This window comes from Zonotrichia albicollis, chromosome 10 (assembly GCF_047830755.1).
Source record: "Zonotrichia albicollis isolate bZonAlb1 chromosome 10, bZonAlb1.hap1, whole genome shotgun sequence".
NCBI classification, from domain to species: Eukaryota; Metazoa; Chordata; class Aves; order Passeriformes; family Passerellidae; genus Zonotrichia; species Zonotrichia albicollis.
Window position 1 is genome coordinate 38,583,389 of NC_133828.1, and position 12,153 is coordinate 38,595,541.

At 49.3% G+C, this 12,153-nt stretch overlaps 1 long non-coding RNA gene across 4 annotated transcripts in view; it reads right to left on the reverse strand.

Moving 5' to 3' along the window:
* Positions 1-678: 678 nt before the first annotated feature.
* Positions 679-12,153, reverse strand: part of LOC141725193 (uncharacterized) — a 67,455-nt gene continuing 55,980 nt past the window's right edge. For 3 of the 4 annotated variants that reach the window (XR_012582025.1, XR_012582026.1, XR_003382273.2), the window contains one exon: positions 680-4,354. This is a non-coding gene — a long non-coding RNA (uncharacterized LOC141725193). Of the gene's footprint in view, positions 4,355-12,153 lie in introns of all 4 variants that reach the window. The other variant, XR_003382274.2, reaches the window with a different exon arrangement.

Sequence of the window (12,153 nt, forward strand, 5' to 3'; positions counted from 1 at the left end):
TTTCAGTCCTGAGATGCTGAGCCTCCGAGACCAGCTTGGGGGTCTCGGGACTCCTGGAATGTTGCCAGAAGTGTCTGGTAGCTGGACTTTAACCCTACACAGGAGACGACAAGGATGAGGGCTTCACCGGGTGAATGGTGAAGGGATTAGTTAATTAGAGAGTGAGACACAAGGTTTAAGATTTATGTACAGGGGGGTTTGGAGGAGTAAGATGGAGGAATTGGGGTGTGTCCTGTCCTCCTTCTGTTCCTCTTCTCCTCCATCTTCTTTGGCCACGGTGGCACCTTTGGATTGGTTATTACTAAGAGTACACCGAGTTATAAGAATAGATGGTATTGGGGAAAAATGATAAATATTGTACACGTCACAAAGAGTATAAAGATAGGTGCCTGCCCCGGAGGGCAGAGACAGTGTGCCCATGGCTGACTGCTGAGCAGATCTTTGTTAGGCTGAAAGAACATCTTTTAGATAAACAATTAATAAACATAAAACCAGAAAGAAGAACTGAAGCCTCTTCTCGTCCTTCGATACGCGGGCTGCCCCAAGGCCACCCCCGGGCCTTCCAGGCCCCTCAAACAGCCGAGATAAACCGGACAAACCCCCTGCCTCCGAACTGTTATAGGTTTGAAATTAAGGGGCTCTCAGGCAAAGATACGTGAGCAGGGATAGCAGTTCTTTATTAGGAAAGGAAAAAAAAAAACCCCAAACCAAAGCAGTAATACAAAACAACAGTGACAGAGTGAGAATATGGCCTGACTCCCCGTGTGTCAGGTTGCTGGTAGCAGCCCCATTAAAGGGTGGCTGCAGTCCTCCTGCAGAGACAGGTGTGGTTCTGCTGAAGCAGGGATCCTGTAAAGGGTGGAGTTTTCCTCTGAAGATCCAGTGGTGGTGTAGATTGGTCTGATCTTTCTCTGGGAATCCAGTGGGAAAGGTGCTGTGGTGTTCCAACTGTCAGATTATATCCAGGAAGGAATGCTTGGCTCCTCCCCCTGGGCGCAGCTTCTCCCAATGGGATGATGGAATTCTATCAGTCAAGCAGTGACACTCAATGGCCCATGAACACAAGATATTTCCCCGAGGGAGGACTGGTTTGTGGGAGAGATAAAGAAAACTGCCCAATGAAGAGAAGAGAAGAGAAGAGAAGAGAAGAGAAGAGAAGAGAAGAGAAGAGAAGAGAAGAGAAGAGAAAACTGCCCCACCTCTAACAGATGGCAATAGAACACACACCCCCAGCCACATCTTCCACCCTAAGACAGCAGCTCAGCTGCTGGGGCTCAGGATGAACATTTTCCATGGCCTTGTGTCTTGCATTCCGTAATTTCACCATTCATCTGGACCTGGAATCAGCCTTGTTCCCTGCTCTATTCCCTGTTATATTGGTTCCCTATACACGGTCAGACAATTCCCTCCCATCCCACAAGGCACCAGTCCTGCAGACTCCTCTGTGGAGCAGTTTCCTACAGGAATGCTCTTGGGCAAGAGAAGTGGGACAGCACAAATCAGTTTGCACTCTGCTGCTGCCTCCTTTCCTCCACCACCCTCAAAACCTCAGCTCTGAGCAGTCACTGAAGAAAAAGAGGGAAAAGGAAAGGCACAAAGGAACCACCTTCACCTGGTGGGAATGACACAGGGGGTGCAACCTACAACTCTCAGAAATGCCCCTGGCAGCAGGGTGAGGAACCTCAGGAAGAGATATGGGCCAACATGTCCAGCGAGGAGACCAAGGGTGAGAATTCACTGCCAAGTCCCTGGAACACTGGTGTGTGCTTTGTGCTTTGTGGTGGTGCTCACCAGCCTGGGAGGCCATGGAAAAGCACACACTGGGGCCAGGATTCCTGCTGGATCCTTTACCACACATTAGTCAGCACCGTGGAGAATAAGTGCAGCCAGAGTGGGATCGTGTCTCCATGACCTAATCCCTGCTCTCCACCGGTGTCCAGCTCCCATGGAGCTGAAATCCTCCTGCAAACCTCTCCTGCCCTCCCTGGGAGCTGACTAATGGGATGTGTCATGGTCACAAGGCTGCTCCTCTGCATGCAGCACTGCTGTGGCACTTCCCCTTCAGCTGGGAAATTGGAGAAGCAGTGTCCACGTGGCACAGGAGCAGTGTGGGAAGAGGTGCCTGGCTGCCAAGAGCAGCTCTGTCCCTCTGTGTCCTTGGGGACTCATCCAGATTATCCTGGTGCTGTTCCACATGCTGGACCCGTCGCTGAGAGAGCACCAGATTATCCAAGGGATGTGTTCTCTGTTGCTCACAGTGCCAGGGAGAGGGAGAAGATGAAGATGAGGCCATGGAGAGCATCTTTGGCACATGAACTGGGGTGAGACCAAAATTCCTGAGCATGGGGAAGCCACAAACCACCCAGCTCAGTCAGCAACACATGGGGACATCAGTCAGCTTCCCTGCAGGGAAATGTTATCTCCCCATGATCCTGTGGCAAGGAGGAAGGGATGCATGGTCAGGAGATGGGCTTAAGAGCAAGCACAGGCTAGGGAGAGCTCAGGAAATGCAGCTTTCCCCTCATCCCTGTGCCTTGGCATGCAGGCTGACCACATCTGTGCAGCTGTGTCACCCCAAGCACAGAACCCAGACACTGCCATTGCCAGCAGGTTTCCTTGTGCTCTCCTGGGTTAGGACCTGAAGGGATAAACATAAGGCCTCCTAAAACTCATGACCTGATGACTGTACAGGCACTTTATCCATCCAGGGCAGATTTCAATTATTGGGGTTTTTCCCCCATGCCCTGCCTTGAACAGAGGAATAATCTGTGATTTGGAGCAGTGCATCCTTTAACTGTGTATCCTGGAGCAATCCCCCATTTGCTTCCAGAAGCTGCTAGTGAACGTTTTCCTAAGAAAAAAGGCTCCTGCTGCTTCTACCTCTCCCAGTGCCTGAAGTTCTCTGTCTGGATGTGTCCATGGCCACACAGACCCAGCTACATCCTGATCCTCCCATCTCAGACTGGATCATGGAATCACAGCACGGTCTGGGTTGGAAGAATCCTTAAAAATCACCCCACTATCCACAGGTTTCACTATCCCAATTTGCTCCAAGCCTTGTCCATCCTTGCCTTGGGCACTTCCAGGGATCCAGGGGCAGCCACAACAATGTGGGCAAAGGAGGCTCAGTTACTTAGAAGAATAATCCCATTAAACACTACACACCAGGAGTGAATTGCTTTATGTCAAGCCTGAATTTGCCAACATGTGCTGTAAATGAATATTTGATTAAGGTAATAACCCCGGTGCAAAAAAAGAGATTTACATTACCACCTTTGAGCTGAACACAATACCTGGTGCCTGCATGTTGCAAAAATTAGACCCTCCCCCCAAGCACTCGGAAGCAACAGGAATCGCAATTGTGGGAATCACAATTGTGGGAATCACAATTTCCCACTTTGTGGGAAAGCCCACGGGGCAGAGGGAATTGCCAAGTGCTGCTGAGAGTGCACTTCTCACCCCAGAGGCAAAGGGTGAGCAGTCCTGAACCTCCTGCAGAGAGCAACCCCACCAGTGCAGGGATGTTCCAGCATTACTCCTGGCACTGGGAGCACTGAGTTACACGAATTAATTACTCCAGCATTACCCCAACTCCACAAAAACCAGCAGGATAATTCCCTTGCCCAGGCAGCCCTAATGATGCTCCTGTGTGGCAAGCTGGGAAGGGAGGGAGCAGGGAGATTCCAGGTTTGGAGAGAGGCTGGAGCCAGCGGAGATGGCTGGAGGAGATGTCGGTGCGGGCAGACAGGTGTGGGCACGGATGTCAGCCAGGCTGGCAAAGGAAAACCAGCAAAATGCAATCAGCTCCTCCCTGCCAGCCTCCAGCCTGCCCCAGGGTGCCCTTACACCAGGGCACTGCTCCCATGGCATCACTGATGGGTTCTCAGACTGTACCCACAATCAGCTTTCCAATTCCAGCATCCCCCTGTGCTCCTCCACACCTCTTCCAGCTGTTCTCCACAAGCTGTTTGCTGGACAAGTTGTAGCCAAAGCCTCAAAGGGAGGCTTTAGCAGAACCTCCCTGTCTGCTAAATCCATCTCCCAGCACTGCCCTAGCAACATCCTCCTGTGCCTGCAGCCATCCTGCAATCAGCTTCTTCCTGTTCCTGTGGCCATTCACACGGACCAGAGTGCAGCAAATGGGCCAAGTTTTATTAATAGGGATTAAAGAGATGTTGTTGGCAGATAAAAGATGCAAGCACACTACCCTGCATGACATCACGTCGCTCTGCTTCTCCTGACGGGCCCCAAGGCCGCTCCATCCTCCCTGTGGGACATCCAGGTCCTCTCCGTCCTGTGCTCTCCACAGCCTCAGCTGCAGAAGTGATCCATGTTCTCCTCCATGTGAGCCCAGCTGATTAGGAAAGATATTAATGAAGTCAGCTCCATTAATGAAGTCGGTTCCAAACTGAGTCCCTGAGCGCTTCTGTTCACCTCTGAACACATCCTGTTGTTCATAGTGCTTCCAGCCCACCTGAAATTTCTGCAGCAATGCTCAGGTTGGCTCCCTTCTTCATTGGAAAGGAAAATAAGTAAATTCCTTATCAATGAAATGCATTTTGGCTCCACCTGCTCAAGCTTGTGATATCAGTTAGATTTTTTATTGAGTTTTTCACTTGTTCAAAACAGTGTCACAACTCACCTTGACTAAAATCAGTCCTTCTGTCTGAGGAGGAGGCCAGAGGAGCCAAAACCAGGGGTAGAGGCTCAAACTGGACACCAGTCCATGGCTTTTGCTGTGGGTGGCAACACCTCTGTGTAGGAGTCAGTGATTATTTGGGCAAGAAAATTCCCCATTAATGAGCTTTTTGCTTTTTAAAAATGAGCCTGAAGCTGGGTCTATAAACAGAGAATTAATTAATGGGCCCCATTCAGACTCAAGCGCTCAAAGATGTGTTTTTTTGTGTGAAGATCATCTCTGGCAGAGCCAAGGTCACCCCATCCAAATCAGAACACATCCAAAACTCTGCTAAAAGTCAAACCAAATCTCCCCCATGCTGGCAGTGACAAGCAATAACACAGATTGCTGCTGCCAAGAGAAAACCAGCAAGGAAAAGAGAATCATGTGTTTCACGGAGAAAAAACGGGGATCTTGACTGTTTGGAAGTCAGCAGCACTGCTGATTGGTGTCCGAGAATGTGTGGATGTGGCACCTGGGGACGTGGTTTGGTGGTGGATTTGGCAGTGCTGGGCTGGACTTTGTGGACTTGGAGGGCTTTTCCAGCTTCAATGATTGTGTGATTCCCACAGAACAAGAATTCCTCAACCCCAAACCCTCCCAGACTGAATGGTGACACCGAATAGGGGTGTATTTAACCACAGAGACATTGGTTAAAGCCCACAGACATCATCCAGAACTGTTGAGTCTTTGCTTCTTTTAAGGATAAACTGTCCAATTAAGAAATGACACCTAAATTATTTTTACTTTTAACCCAATAACCAACCACCTGTGCCCTGCAATGGGGACCTTTTTATCTAATTACACAAAACCACCCAAACCCGTGGAGAAGAAGGTGAAGAAGAAGGAGAACATGAAGGACTAACCTCTGCCCTTAAACCTCCATCTTGCTTTATATATTTATTACCATATTCTAAAGCCTTAAACTCTAAGTTTTCCACCATGTGATGTTACACATTTCTATTCAAACTCCACACCCACAATCCCAGTGCTTTTACTCAATTTTAGCCCAGTAACCAACCACCCATGCCCCACAATGGGGACTTTTTTATCCAATTACACAAAACCACCCAAACCCATGGAGAAGAAAGTGAAGAAGAAGGCAAAGAATGTAAAGAAGAAGGTGAAGAAGAAGAAGAGGAAGGACTAACCTCTGCCATCTTGCTTTTTTCTATATTGCTATATTCTAAACCCTTAAACACCTTGTGATATCACACACTTCTATTCAAACTCCACACCCATAATTTTAGTTCTATCATTCAATTTTGGAAGCCTTCTCCATGGCCTCAGGTCAAATGTAGTGTTCTCTTTGGGGTCAGCACCTGTCAGCACAGAAAGCCTGAAATTCTCAGCAGCCAGGGTTCCAACACAGAATGTGGCCAAAAAAGCCGCCAAGGACAAATCCGTGTGAGCCCTCAGGGCCTCTGCAGCCATCCCTTGGGAAAGGGCAGGGATAAGGGCATGGCTGGACAGCACAGGACAGGAGGTTTCACTCAAGAACAAGCAGATCCAAATGTCCTGAGAGAGAATTTCCCAGGAATTCATTGTGGGACGTGTGTGCTGCCACCCCAGAAGCATCTCAGAGGCAGCTCCTTCCTCGGGCACCTCCCAAGCACTCACAGCTCCCAGCAGGAATTCCCACTGGACACAGAGAGAACAACTCAGCACCCTGGAGGCCAAAGGGAGCTGCTGAGCCTTTGGAGATGCCCACAGTGTCTGCAGGAGCTCCCTGGGTGCTGCAGAGGAAGGAGCAGGAGGGTTTTGTGCCTCACCTCCCACGGCCAGGCCCAGCGCCGTGATTCACCCACGCTCCCCAACCTGCCAAGGTGTGAGTGCTTGGGCGCCTTCCAGGCTCTGCCTGCCTCTGCCTCGGCATCACAGCAGGCTGGAAGTGATTCCTGGAGACGGGGAAGGAGCTGCCCCAGGCAAAATTTTGGTGCATTAAATGTCTGGTGAAGCCCCGTGAGAGACAGAAGCCAAATCAATTATGAGTTGAGGCCTGATGCCCTTCTCCAGCTTTATGGGAATTTCCACCAACCTGAACTAGGAAAACTGTCTTGTTAGGAGGTGATACAGGAGTCAGCATGGAGGAGAGAAGCCCCAAATGTTTGAGGTGCCTCAGAGAAGAAAGCAGCTTGTCCTGCTTTTTTTGATGGTTTTAAAGATAAACAGAGATCACCCCAGCCTAAAGCAATGCCCAGACGAGGAGACACCATTGTTGGGAAGGATGAAAGTTTGACAAGGAAGTCTCACAGATATGTATGATTGGCAGAAAGATTTTTGAATGTAGAATCTGAAGAAGAAATAGAAATGAAAGCAAGTTTTGATGCAGAAGAAAACAATTGCTGAGCCAGTCTTGCTGGACAACCAAGGAGCCAAAGGGTGTGTTAGTTAGAAGGGATTTTTATGGCTTAGAGCAAAGGATAAACCCACCCCAAACAAGAAGATGTTTTTACCAAGCAGAAGGATAGCACAGACAAACAAGGCAGCAAATGTTGCAAGTAGAAAAAAGGTCTCAGAATTTTCCACTGCAAGAAAACTGAAAAACAACTTCTGGCTTAAACTGTAATGTGCTGACTTTTAGTGATTGGAGAACAGTAACATGAATATGGTAGTTACAGTAGTTATGATAGGCTATAGGTAAAAGTTAAGGTATAAATTGGTTCTACTGTGTTAAGATGCTCAGCAAAGAAAAGTATATAACGCATTTGTAACCAAAAGAAAATTATATAATGCACTGTAACCAAAAGAGAAGTGTTTAATGCATTGTAACCAAAACCAAAGGGTCTCCAGGCCTGCCTGCAGCTGGAGCTGACAGCTGTGGGCACAGCTCTGTCACCCACAACCCTGGGTTGCTGGGACATCTTGGATACAATAAACTGCATTTTGGAGAGCCCCTGGAGTCCCACATCCCTCATTTCAGCTCTTACACACCATCCCATAAAGGTGAGAGCCAGGAGGGCAATTCCAGCAGCACAATGACAACCCTGGCAGCCTTTCCCTGGGGTTTGATCCAGAGGCCATTTCAGTTCAGGACACAGAGACTGCAGGGGTGATGTGTTTATTACAAAGCACCCATCTCGTTTGGCCTGGCCTTCTGGAGGTGTTGAAACACTCAGTCCCTCCCTGACCCCTTCAATCACGCAATTCCAGAATCCATCTTTGACTGCCAAAAGCCAGCATCCAAAGAGGACAACCCAGCTTTCCCCGTGTATCTCCATGAAAACAGACTCCATAAACTGGGATCAATCCAGTGATCTCGACCAGCTGCAGCTCTGGGGGCCTGGGAGAGGGGCCCTGTGCTGCTGCCACCAGCACCCAGCACCTCTCAGTGGGCAGCTCTGACCTCTGGGAGCGTTATCCCCATTTCCAGAAGAGGAGTTGCCACGGCAACAAAAATGGTTTGCATTTTTAAATGCTTCCTCAAGGACGTCCATGAAGGAGGCTGATGATGAGGAGAGCACAGGGATGGCCCCAGCCCTGGACGTGCAGGTCTGGAGCGAGCCCTGGTGTCCATCCATGGATATTCTGGAGTGCAAGGGCATCCTCTTCATCCTCCCCCTGCAGAGAAAGCTGCCTGCATGTGCATCATGGAAGAGAAGATCCAGGCAGGAAAACTGTTACTGGCAGCTTGGCACAAACAGGGAAAAACAACCACAGCCTCACAAAAAAACCCAAAAAAAACCAAACAAAAAAACCCAAAAAACCAAAAACCAAAACCAAACAAAAAAAAAAAAAAAAAAAAAAAGGGGGAAAAACCCAGAAAAAAGTCTTTTTCTCCAGAAGGTACTAAAATTGACTCCACTCTTCTCATTTAAATGGACAAGGACATTCAGGCAGCACTCGCCAAGTTTCCCTCCCGAAAAAGACTGGCAGAGAAAGTCCTCTGTGGGATAATTAACTGGCTGGCAGGCAGGAAACAGAGGATAAAAATAAGTGGAATGTTTCCGATGTGGAAGGAGATAATCTGTGGGATCTCTTCCCATGAGTGCTCAGCGACTCACGGATCACAGAGCCACTCCCAGGCAGCCACTGGGGCACGGCTTTGGGTGCCACCAGGGCAGAAGGGAGAGCTCCCAGATCTTGGGATCAGCACAGAAAGTTTGGCTTTAAAGGGACCTTAAAGCCCATCCCATTACACCCCTTTGCCAGGGTATCTGTTGCTGATTCCCTGAATTCTGGGGCTCAGGCTGGGCCCTCCCAGGGGTCTCCCCTGTCTGTGGAGAGCCTCCTGGAGTGGTCTTGTGTAAGGAAAGAGAGACCCACTGGATTTTTTCAGTCTTCAGGTTCTTGTTTATTATCTTATCTGAATTTTTGCACCCTGTCCACACCAGGCTCAACGCAGCACAAAAATGGCCAGCAATCTCTAGGTACAAGGTCTTTTAAAGATAAACTATTCAATTAAGAACTGACACCTGGATTATTTTCCCTTTTAACCCAATAACTGGTCCCAAAGAGCCCACAATGCCGATTTTTCCACCCAATTACAAAATGCCACCCAAACCCATGAAGAAGAAGAAGAAAGAAGAAGCATGAAGAAGAAACCCAGGATGACACCCTGTGCCCTCCATCTTGCTTCCATCCACTACACACTAAAAATCCTAAAACCTGAATTTCTCACCAAGTGATATGCCTGCACTACTCTCTATAATCTGTTTCACACTTTTGTAGGTTCCAATCTATCTTGAACTGTAGGAAACTTTCTCCATGAGTGAGGGTCAAAGTCAGTGCTCCCCTGGAGGTCAGGGCATCCCAGAGCAGACACAGAAATATTCCCAGTGCTCTGGGTTTCCACACCCCCTAACACCTTCCATTAGGCCAGGTTGCTCCAAGCCCCATCCAACCTCCAAGGTGGAGCATCCCCTCTTTTTAAAAAAAAATTATGTTTGGGACACTGAGATGGATGGGGACAGAGAAAAAAGCAGCAACTATCAGGTTTAAACCCAACATTTGAGCTGCTAATTGTTTTTAAATCCCCACAGTGTCCTGAAGGTGTTTTGCTCAGGTGAGAATCATTTCACCATGCCTGGGATGGATGCAAACAGTGCAGATTGTGCATGTGCCCATCCAGGCAAACTCCAGCTGGGATGCAGAGCCTGCACCCACCTGCCTGCCTCCTTCCCATGTCCATGGATGCCTCCCACCCTGCCAACCTTGGAATTATCTCCTGGCTCTCAAACCAAGCTGGAGCTGCTGCAGAGAGCCTCTGTGTGACAGTGTTCACAGGGGTCTCAGGTTGAGGGAAGAGACAAGGATCTGACTCCATGTTTCAGAAGGCTGATTTATTATTTTATGATATATATTACATTAAAACTATGCTAAAAGAATAGAAGAAAGGATTTCATCAGAAGGCTAGCTAAGAATAGAATAAGAAGGAATGATAACAAAGGTTTGTGGCTTGGCTCTCTGTCTGATCCAGCTGAGCTGTGATTGGCCATTAATTACAAACATCTAATACGGGTTAATCAAAGATGCGCCTGTTGCATTCCACAGCAGCAGATAACCATTGTTTACATTTTGTTCCTGAGGCCTCTTGGCTTCTCAGGAGGAAAAATGTTAAGGAAAGGATTTTCATAAATGATGTCTGCGACATGTCTGTGAAACCACACCCTGCCTACGTGGACTGCACGGTCCTGCTAAGGACTCAGAGTCTTTCTGTGCCTCTGGCTGGGCCAGTGGTGGCTGCAATAATTACAGGGGAGCCTGTGGGCCTCGGGAGAGGCACAAGGAAAAGACAGACTCTGTGGAAGAGGAGCTGCATGCTGTGGGAGTTAATAATGCAAAATAAAGGGAGAGCTGGGTGTGGAGAGGGTGAAACCTGCTGGAGAGTCAGAGCTGGGCAAAGGCACCTGGCAGGGGACACTGGTGGCAGTGAAGCCATGGCCAGGCCAGGAGAGGTGTGTGGGACAGCTGGACATGCAGCAGGAAAAACACAGATCAGGCAGCAGCATTGGCTTGAAGGGAGAACAAGAGTAACACACGAAGGACATGGAGAGAGCCCAGAGGAAGCCATGGGAATGCTCAAGGGTTGGAGCCAGGTTGGGAGAGCTGGGGGATGCTCACCTGGAGGGGAGAAGGGTCCAAGGAAGATCTCAGAGCCCCTTCCAGGGCCTGAAGGGGCTCCAGGAGAGCTGGAGAGGGACTGGGGACAAGGCATGGAGGGACAGGACACAGGGAATGGCTCCCACTGCCAGAGGGCAGGGATGGATGGGAGATTGGGAATTAGGAATTGTTCCCTGTGAGGTTGGGCAGGCCCTGGCACATCATGCCCAGAGCATCCCTGGCAGTGCCCAAGGCCAGGTTGGATGGGGCTTGGAGCCACCTGGGACAGTGGAAGGTGTCCCTGCCCATGGCAGAGGTGGAATGGGATGAGCTTTAAGTCTATTCCACCCCAAACCATTCTGAGATTCTGTGATCCCCAAGCCTGACTGTGGCAGAGGCCACGGTGGGAGCTGTGGTTTGGAGTTTTGATCCTGTCAGCCACGTGCACTGCAGCATTGGGAATGTCCCCAAACCCTGGTGGCTTGCTGGAGATGTTTTAATTGGTCCCAGGTGTTTGTTTCCTTCTGTTTTCTAAGCTTCCATGGTTTGAAAGCTTCCTTCTTCACCAGCAGCCCTGGTTGCAAACCTTTTGGGAAAAAAAAAATGCCCTTTTGCAAGGGCTAAGAGCAGATATTCTGTGCACTGCTGTGATTTCAGAGCCGAGATTTAAAACCCAAGCAAACAGACAAAATGCTGCAGACAGGGAGCTCTGGGCTTTGTCAGGAACAGGCCTGGTATGTGGGAGAAAAAATCTTCCTCTACCAGTGCAATCTACAAGTAAGCAAACCCCCAGAGGTCCCCAGCCCCCCAGCACACGTGTTTCTGTCTGTCCTGCTGCAGAGCTCCACATCTTCCCTCCTCCCACCCACCGTCTGTCCCTGCTGCAGCTCCCAGCCTTTCCCCAGGGCCTGCTCACCAAAGGATGCTCTTCCCCAACAGAATCACTCTCCTCTCTGCTCAGGAACGCTCTGACACCAGAGCTGCTCTCTTGGCATCACTGAAGTTGGAAAAGCCCTCTAAGATCACTGAGTCCAGCCTTGTGCTGCCAAAATTCATGGCTAAACTGTGCTGCCCAGGCTCTGATTTTTGCCTTTCCATCTGCAAAGAGATAAGCACTGAAGCAAAAGTTTTGCCATCAAGTCACTTTTCTGCCTGTGTTGGTAACCCCACACCAGAGGTGTTGGTGGAGGTGGAAGGGTTAAGGCAGGCTGGGGACAAAAGCAATGGATTTACTAAATGAAGCAGAAAATCCCACTGTTTTCTTTCCTGCCCTGGCTGGAAAACATTTGCCTACTCTCCTCCCGACTTCCATCAAAAGCCCTGCAGGAAATCAAACTGTTGGAATCTGCTTTTCTGGCTGCAGTGGTTTCTAACAGGTCAAAGCATTTTTTAGCCAGCAGCAACCTCCTCTTCCTCCTCCCTCCTCACCTGCC